The sequence below is a fragment of the Octopus bimaculoides genome, chromosome 8, assembly GCF_001194135.2.
Source record: "Octopus bimaculoides isolate UCB-OBI-ISO-001 chromosome 8, ASM119413v2, whole genome shotgun sequence".
Classification (NCBI taxonomy): Eukaryota; Metazoa; Mollusca; class Cephalopoda; order Octopoda; family Octopodidae; genus Octopus; species Octopus bimaculoides.
The window spans coordinates 52,257,866-52,267,400 of record NC_068988.1 but is presented as its reverse complement, the minus strand read 5'-3'; positions in this window follow the sequence as shown (position 1 = coordinate 52,267,400).

Here is a 9,535-nt window from a genome sequence, read left to right as displayed (position 1 = left end):
TATATATATATATATATATATATACTATTTCGTTACACCCATCACACACATACACACACCACGCACTCACACACACACACACACACACACACACTATGCACTCGCGCGCGCGCACACACACACACACACACACATGCAAGTTGGCTTTGAACTCCCTTCCCACTTTTCTTCTTTCTCCTTCTGTCCCTTTCACCCTCTTTTTCACCCAGCCACTTCTCCCACCCACCCTACTTCACCTTTTCATACTTACACACATACAAATTGCTGGGAGACAATTGTCACTTGCAACTGGCCCACAGGGTAATGATTCCAAAGCCCAGTCTAAGGGACATAACTCTGAGGGGACTGAAGGACTGCCTGGCCTTTTCACGTATTTTTCGTTCCTGTTTTGCTTTTATTTGTTAATATTATTAGATAATTCTTGATGATTAACTGTTGGAAACAGGAGGGACGGACAATTCGCCCCTCCAAACAAAACCAAGCAAGTTTTCCTTCTGTTTCCTTTCTCTTTTCCGACAACATGGTCATGTACAAGGCGGTTTTAGGAGCGATGATTAACCAAGAAAAATCAGTGGGCTTGTGGCTCGGCACCTGAAGAAGCAGCTTCATGCCATCCAACTGTATCGTTGGGCGCTGGACAGAGGAACCGGTTAAATTTCTCGGGGTCTGGTTCGGTCCAGACCTCCAGATGGACAAAAACTAGGACGAGGTAACGAGCAGGGTGAATATTCTCACCCGGAAATGGGCCAAGAGAAAGCTATCCCTGAAAGGTCAGGCAGAGGTGGCTAATGCATATATCACATCTGTCTACTATTGCTTGACCACCGTGCCTTGTCCTGGCCACCATCTGATTAAGCTGGAGCATATAGTTTTCCACTTCTTGTGGAAGGGACGTGTCCTGATGGTCAGACGGTCTATCTGCTATCAACACCTGCTGAGTGGTGACCTGGGCATGCCATGGTTGATGATGCGCAGATATGCGCTGAGGCTACGACATCTCCAGTACTTCCTTGATGGTGAACAGGTGTGGTCCCGATTCACCAGACATGTATTTCTACAGCTAGTTTCTTTAACGGAGCTGCAGTCCTGGTTAAAACAGAGACCGAGAGGGAGCATTTGGAAAGTGGAATGTCTTCAAGCACTCACAGCCCTCAACCAATTGGACATTGGAACCTCCACTTTAGCATTTTTTAGAGGATTAGTGAAGGAAAAGTGCAACGATGTTCTTGGGGAGAACTTGGGTGTCGAAGAAGATCAAGTAGCCACTCTTTTCTGAAGAACTTTCAGCCCGGGACCAATGGATAATTTCTAAAACTCTTTGGCCTGGCAGTGCTACCAGGGAGATTTGCCCATTCGAGATAAACTTTACAGGCACAGAAGTGCCGTCAGCTGAGCATATCTGTGATGTGCGCGTGATGACAAGACGGTCCTATATGCACTTGTCCAGTGCCCAAGTTTTGCTGACCTGTGGGTTTATGTCAAACAGCTGCTGTCGCGTGTGGGACGGATCAACTGAATCCATCATGAAGATCACCCCACAGCCTTCCTTTAACTGAGAAGGCATGGCTGTGTTTATATGCTTGGTGGCCATGGTGAAAGCGTTTGTATGGTGGACAAGAATGAAGGGGCTGAAGACAAACACTTTTCTCTTTGGCCAATCTCTGATCAACTTTTTCAAGTGTCGCTTGAAAAGGAAAATAAGGGTAGAGAGGAAAGTGTCTTCTAACCAATTTGCTGAAAGGTGGATGAAAGTGGTGAGAATGGTGTAGGTGAACGGGTCTGCCCTGAGCAGGTTTTCTCATGAGCCGCCCTTGAACGTCTCCACCCTATTGAGGATCACACATTGTTGATTTTTAAAATTTTGTTCATCTTGTTTGCAATGCAAAACCCTCACAACAACACACACTCACACACATACACACATACATTCTTTGTTTTGTCCTGTAATGTCCATAATGTTTTTCTTAATGTAAACCCTTGTGTTTAAAAAAGAAATCATTATTATTATTATCATTATTATCATCATCATCATCGTTATTATTATTATTATTATTATTATTATTATTATTATTATATAAGGCAGAATCATTAGTATGCCTGGCAAAATGCTTAGCAGTATTTTGCGTGCCGCTACATTCTGAATTCAAATTCTGGCAAGGTTAACGTTGCTTCCATCCTTTTAGGGTCGATAAAATAAGTACCTGTTGAACATTGGGGTCAATGTAATCAACTCATCCTCATCTCCATCAAGCTGCCCTCATGGCAAAAATTTGAAATAATAATAAATATTACCATATAAGGTGGCGAGCTGGCAGAATCATTAGCACATTGGATGAAATGCTGAGCTGCATTTCGTCTGTCCTTATGTTCTGAGTTCAAGGTTAACTTTGCCTTTCATCCTTTTGGGGTTGATGTAATCAACTAGTCCCCTCCCACAAAATTTCAAGCCTTGCACCTTTAGTAGAAAGGCTTATTATTATTATTATTATTATTAGAGCCAGTGAGCTGGCAGAGTCGTTAGGATGCTGGATGAAATAATTAGTGGTATTTTGCCGATTGCTATGTTCTGAGTCCAAATTCTACGGAGGTCAGTTTTGCCTTTCATCCTTTTGGAGTCGATAAAATAAGTACCAGTTGAACACTGGCGTCGATGTAATTGACTCATTCCCTCCCACAAAATTGCTGCCTTTGTGGAAAAATTTGAAACCATTATCATTATTATTATTAATATTAATATCAAAATTAAAAAAAGACTGCCATTGTCATCTAGTGAACGATATTTCAACATCTGGTGTGTCTTCAACAGGTTCAAAAAATAATTTTGTCAATCTATTTCAGTTTGGTTAATATATAAAGGATTGAGGTAACTCCTCCAGAAGATATAGAGTCAAAATTAAAAATTTAAATATCATCATCATCATCGTCATCGTCGTCGTCGTCATCGTCATCGTCATCATCGTCATCGTCATCGTCATCATCATCATCATCATCATCATCATTATTATACAATATTTCTTTGACTCGTGGACCAGTACAAAAGAATTCAAGTTATACTTTTACCAATCATTCATGTTTAATTAGTATTATATTATTGGAAATATATGTGCTTTTTTTTTCATTAGTTTTCTATTCATCTAACATCTGTTTGTCATAATAGCATGGTTTTATTGAATACATATTATCAAGGCACCATATAAAAAGCCAGATACCCTTACTGTCATTAACATCTATTTTGCAAGAGAATTTTTTTTATTCCACATGTCTTTGAAAGAGCAGAATAAGCAGATATGTGACATGTCATCATCATCATCATCATCATTTAACAGTTGTCCTCCATACTGGTTTGGTATGGTTTGATAGGAGCCAACCAACTAGAGGACTGCGCTGAGCTCCAGTGTCTGTTTTAGCATGGTTTCTATGACTGGGTGTCCCTTAGTAGTGCCAAAGACTTTAGAGAATATATTAAATTCTTTTTTCATGATACCGGTCTTGCAATAGGGTCTTTTTGGGTCTTGTGAGTTGTATGGCCTTTCAGATGCTGGTGCCACTTCAAAAACACCCATGTCAGTGCCACTTAAAAAGTACCCATGGTGATGCTGCATTAATGCACCCATTCCAGTGTCACTTAAAAAACACCTGTGTCCAGTGCTGCTTTAATGCACCCATGCCAGTACTGAGTAAATGCGACCGTGCCGGTGGCATGTAAAAAGTACCCAGCATATTTAGTAGTTGGCATTAGGAAGGGCATCCAGCCATAGAAACCAAAACAGTTGGAGTCTGAACAGCTCCCTGCTGGCCAGCCCTATGTCAAACAGTCCAACCCATGCATGGAAAGCAAACATTAAACAATGACAATAATGAAAACTCACATATAACTCAGAAGACCAAAATAGGCCCTTAGCTGAGCAGGGTTGTAGTAGAGATGGGTGTGGCTTTATGTCAGGTGTTGAGAGGCTAAAATATAACAGATAGATAAGCACAAGTGTCTTGCTACAAAAGACAGAGGAGTTACTTGGCTTCCTTCATTATGTAAGGGTGGCTGAGAGTAGCTGGAAAGAAGACCGATAGCAAAGATGATGTAACAGTATACTCACAAGATACAAGACGGTAAGTATAAGAAAGAATAAAGACAAAGAATTGGGTAGGATGGGTGGATAAGTTTTCATTAGAGTGTGTGGGAGAAGAGAGTAACAAATGGTCAGAGATGGATGTTGAGGTGAATGTAATGTATGGAACAAAAAATGGAGGTGAAGTCAATGGTAAATATCAACATGGCAGGAGGAAGATAAAAGAATGGGAGTGGCAAAGGAAGGAGGAGGTGATAAGTAGCAATATAAGAAGGGAGGAAAGCTGTAGGGTGATCAGAAAATATGTAGAAGGTGTACTGGGTGAAAGAGAGAGGTCTGGAGCAAGAGAGAGGTCTGGAGCAAGAGAGACTGACGTACAGTGACAGAGATGGAAATTAGAGGTATGTAGGGATGGCTATGGTGAGTTGAGGAGAAAAATATAGAGGATGAGGCAGTCATTGGTAGATATGTTAGGATAATGAAAATGATAATAACAGGTATTAAAAATAAAGTAACAACAGTCCTAAGAAGTAACTTATGTAGGCACAGAAAATAGTGATCAGTGAAAAATAAGAAGGATAGAGTGGTATTAAAGACAAGGGACAAATTTTTAAAGGAGAGAAGAGTGATTCTTTTTTGTGGGTGAAAGAAGGTGACTGATAGTGCAAATAGGCATGAAATATGTGCTCTCAGTATTATAGCTGCAGAACAGTGCTACAGAAAAGTAGAGGGATTGATGTAAAGAATATGAGAAATGGAGAAGGCTTAACAAGAACAGATTGGGTGCAAGGAAGGGCTCACTGGATCTACAGACATAAACATAATGCTTTTATAACACCGCTGTTATTGAGACAGATAAGTCTTGAGCACTGCAAACTGCCTGTGTGTGTGTGTGCGCGCGCACGTGTATGTATGTATGTTTGTTGTATAAAGAATAAAGAGATAGAAAGATAGACGCACAAATTAATACACACATATATTTATACATTTTTACAAGGACAAGGTTGACAAACAATCCAAGTTTCACAAGTCATTGACTTTCTCTCTGTATATACATACATATATACATATGTACACACACACACATATAGGTACATACATACATGTATATGTATGCACATACATACATACATGCATGCATATGTACATACATACACACGAGTACATACACACATGTGTACATACATACATACATACATACATACATACACACACATGTGGATATACATACATGCATACACATATGCATTCAAACATACATCACAGTGTGCATATTTAATTAGAAGCTGCTGTTATTTGCATCTTAAATACTGAGTTCTATGTTAGTGATTAACCAAATGAGTAAAGTGGGAAAGAAATATTATAGTGTTTATTGTTAAATGCAAATGTAAAGCAATTATCTTTTCAAAAGATTTTGTATTCCTATAGCATATATTTATTTCACCTTTCTCACAATTAATACTCCCAAAAGAGACAGTATATGCATAAATTCTTCATAAGCATACAGGCAAATCTCTGGCAGAGTATTAAGTAGCAAAGACAAATACACATCCTTGCAATTATTTTATCAGATTGAAATATAATGCATTATTATATGTGCAATGGGGTTATTTACAACTTATGTTAATAATATCCTTAAGTATAACTCATTAGATATGTAGACAGACAGCCAGATGCACATATATACACATGTAAATATAATACACATATATACATACAAATACATATATATATATATATATATATATACATGCATATACACATGTATACACTCATACACACATGTATATACTCACATACATACACACACACATTCATACACATATGCACACAGATGTGTGTGTGTGTGTATATATATATGTATGTATTTATGTATGTATATATATATACATACATTCATACATACACACACACATACATATGTACATACACACATACATACATACATACATACATACATACATACGCACACATATTTCCCAGAAGTTAAGTTTCTTGCAGGCTTATACGGAAGTATTGTGTTGACTGACATGTAACAGAATATAGATGTTCCACTTTGGTACCCCTATACCAAACTGAGACGTCTAGGTTCTGACTTGAATATAGAACAGGGAAACGGGCTCAGATTAATGTCTCTCAAGGTCATATCACACTGAACTTTTGAATGTGTACAATGCATGCATGCACACTAACAACAAAACATTTCCTGTAACCTGATGTATTTTAGTGCACTCTATCTGGTGCCATGTTGTACCTAGATTTTTCTGCTTCTCTCTGGTTATAACAATAACTATGACAATCAGCATTTTACTTTTATTACAATGTTTCTTTGATTAAAAGCCTTGAAGGGAAGGGCAATGTCAACAACCTCTTATTTATCTATTTATTTATTTATTTACTGGTGCAGGTGGAGGCTGCTCTGTGACTGATGGGAATTTACCTTCAAACTGGAGACTTCAACCAAATGCTTGCAACAGTAACCTTGGGCATCAACTTGAGCAAGTATCTCCTACAAAAGGCTTCAGCAGTGCATATTCAGACAAGAAGGTTTTCAGTGTGTTAAAGCATGTAATATAGGGTCCAACTTCAGATAGAGGACTCAGAGGTGATGTTCAGAGATACCTCTTGGGAAACAAAACTGCATTTTATATGCTGTCAAATACAGTGTCTTTTACAAGGGGTGTTGGAAAGATCCTGGCTTTAAGGGTATCACAAAAAGCCTGGTTGAAGGTCCAACCTTCCAAGTTCTTTTACAGGGCTTAGTAAAACTGAAGGACCACTGCAATACATGTGTGAACCTGAGAGGGGAATATGTTGAATACAATCATAATTAACTGATTCTCCTGCATTTTCTTTTACCTAAAGCCCAAAACTTCACAGCACCCTTGTATAATGACTGCTTATTGAACTAAGGCAATAGACTAAAATCCAAATAAAGTTTTTCATTTAGAAACAGTAATGACACAATGAAATACCTGCCACAGATTAGTAGGATTGCCAAAAATCTTACCCTCACAGATTTTTTTACCTCTAACCTCTATATTTTGTCAAGCTGTTACTAGCATCTTTTGATGTTTATAAGCATCGTGCTCTAAGTTCTAGTACTCCACCCTTTTTTTTTCTGATGCTCTACAAATTATCTCATAACAATTAGGATTGATATTTAAGTATAATTAGTTTCCTCTATCTAATGTTTCCATTAGGAAAAATATATCAGAATAGCAAGCACTATTGTAGGATTTCCTTCTAGGCAGGGCCTGCTGATTAAAACGTAGGCAAAACTTATATTTAATTCTTTTGTGACTGATAATGATGAAAATGATAACCATCATCATCATGATCCTCCTCCTCCTCATCGTCGTCATCATCATCATCATCGTCGTTGTTGTTGCTGTCATCATCATGATTGTCATTATCATAATCATTCTTCTCTATCTCCTCTTCCTCCTCCTTACCATCGTTGTTATTGTTGTTGGTATCATCATCATCATCATCATTCTTCTCTGCATCCTCCTCCTTCTCTTCCTTGTCGTCATCATCATCATCATCATAATCGTCATCCACGTTCTCCTCATCATCAACATCGTTATCATCATCACCATCATGATATTCCTCCTCCTCATCATTATCATCACCATCATCATTATACGTCCTCTATCAAATTTCAATGATGAGCATTCAGTCGTTCAGTCAACTGAACTACTTACTCGTTAAATTAAACATGCAAGTGGCTGAGTATTCCCAAAACACGTGTACTCTTATTCTCAAGTTGAATCCATATGACAAAATGTGATAAGATTGAACCTTTGAATTACAAGTACAGCTCTTCTGTTGGAGATGTGTGCATGTGTGTGTGTGAGTGAGTGTGTGTGTGTGCGTGTGTGTGTGTGTGTGTACGTGCACACATGTGCGCAGAGGTATTTTTATTGTTGTAGGTAAGAAAAAATATGCTATGAAAAGATACCAGGCTCTTTTGAGGAAGTTTGCTGTGAGAGACTAGTTACTTATCCATGAGGAGATTTCTTTCTCATTTATTAATTTTTTTTATTGCATTGTTAGAGGAAAGATAGGATGTGCTCGTTACCTTTTTTTAGATAGTCTTCAGGACTGGTGAAAGAAGTGAAGTAAGAAAAAAAACCACAACTCATTGACAGTGGCACCCCAGGTGACACTTTTAGCAGGGGCAGCACTTTTGGGTCTCCTGTATAAGCCTGCATAGGCTGTATTGAAATACAAGAGTTCTTAACACTGGGATACTACTCACTAATACTGCCACTCCATCGGTTATGACAATGGGGGGTTCGAATTAATCGGATCAATGGAACAGTTTGCTCATACAATTAATGTGAAAGTGGCTGGCATAGAATGAGACAAACTGGCCCTCTGACATACAGGTACTACACATTTTCTGCTAATTGAACTGAAGCAATGTGAAATAAAGTGTCTTGCTCAAGGACACAACACACCACCAGTTATCAAGCTCATGACCTTACAATTGTGAGCCAAAAACCCTAACCATTAAACCATGTGGGACATGACTCACAGTTTTGGGGAAGTGTGACAAACTCATGGATTATTAAGGGCGGCACATATTCTAGCTATGTCACTGCTTGCTGGTTGCTGTATTAGGAAGCAACAGAAGTCAAAACTGTGTTTTTAAAGTTGAGACCTTGTCTGAATGAACCCTTCTAAAGTTCAGATAACAATGTTAAACTTGGTGACAGAATAATTCTACAACACACAAACAGGTCCAGTCCCACAGACTTCCACACAGTTTCCATCTACATGATTTCACTCACAAAACTTGGGTCAACTCAAAGTCGTAGTAAAAGACTCTAAGGAGCTGTATTTGTTCAAGAAGTTACACAGTCGGAACTGAACCCAGAAACATGTGATCTTCCTAACCATATAGTCATACATATGACTAGTCCACATTAATTCTTAAGAAGCATAGGGCCAGTATCCTGGTTTCTCTAGCATGTATATTCTACCCTGGATGGGACACTAGTCTGTTGCCAGATAACTTATTTTTTCCAGCTGAGATCATGCAATTTGTGGCATATCATACCATGATCAACTTAATCAAAAGCTTTTGCAAAGTCAAGGTGTATTACGTCCACACTTGAGTTGTTAAGTAACAGCTTCAACACCCAGTCATCGTGCTGCATATATATTTATAAGTGTGTGGCGTGTGTGTGCGCGTGTATGTGTGTGTATATACATATATATATATGTGTGTTTGTGTGTGTATATATATGTACATATATATGTGTGTGTGTGTGTGTATATATACATATATAAATGCACATATATATATGCATACATATATATATTATACATATATATACATACATATATACATATATATATATATATATATACATATACATACATATATATATCTACATATATATATATACATACACACATACACATATATATATATATATATGTATGTATATATATAT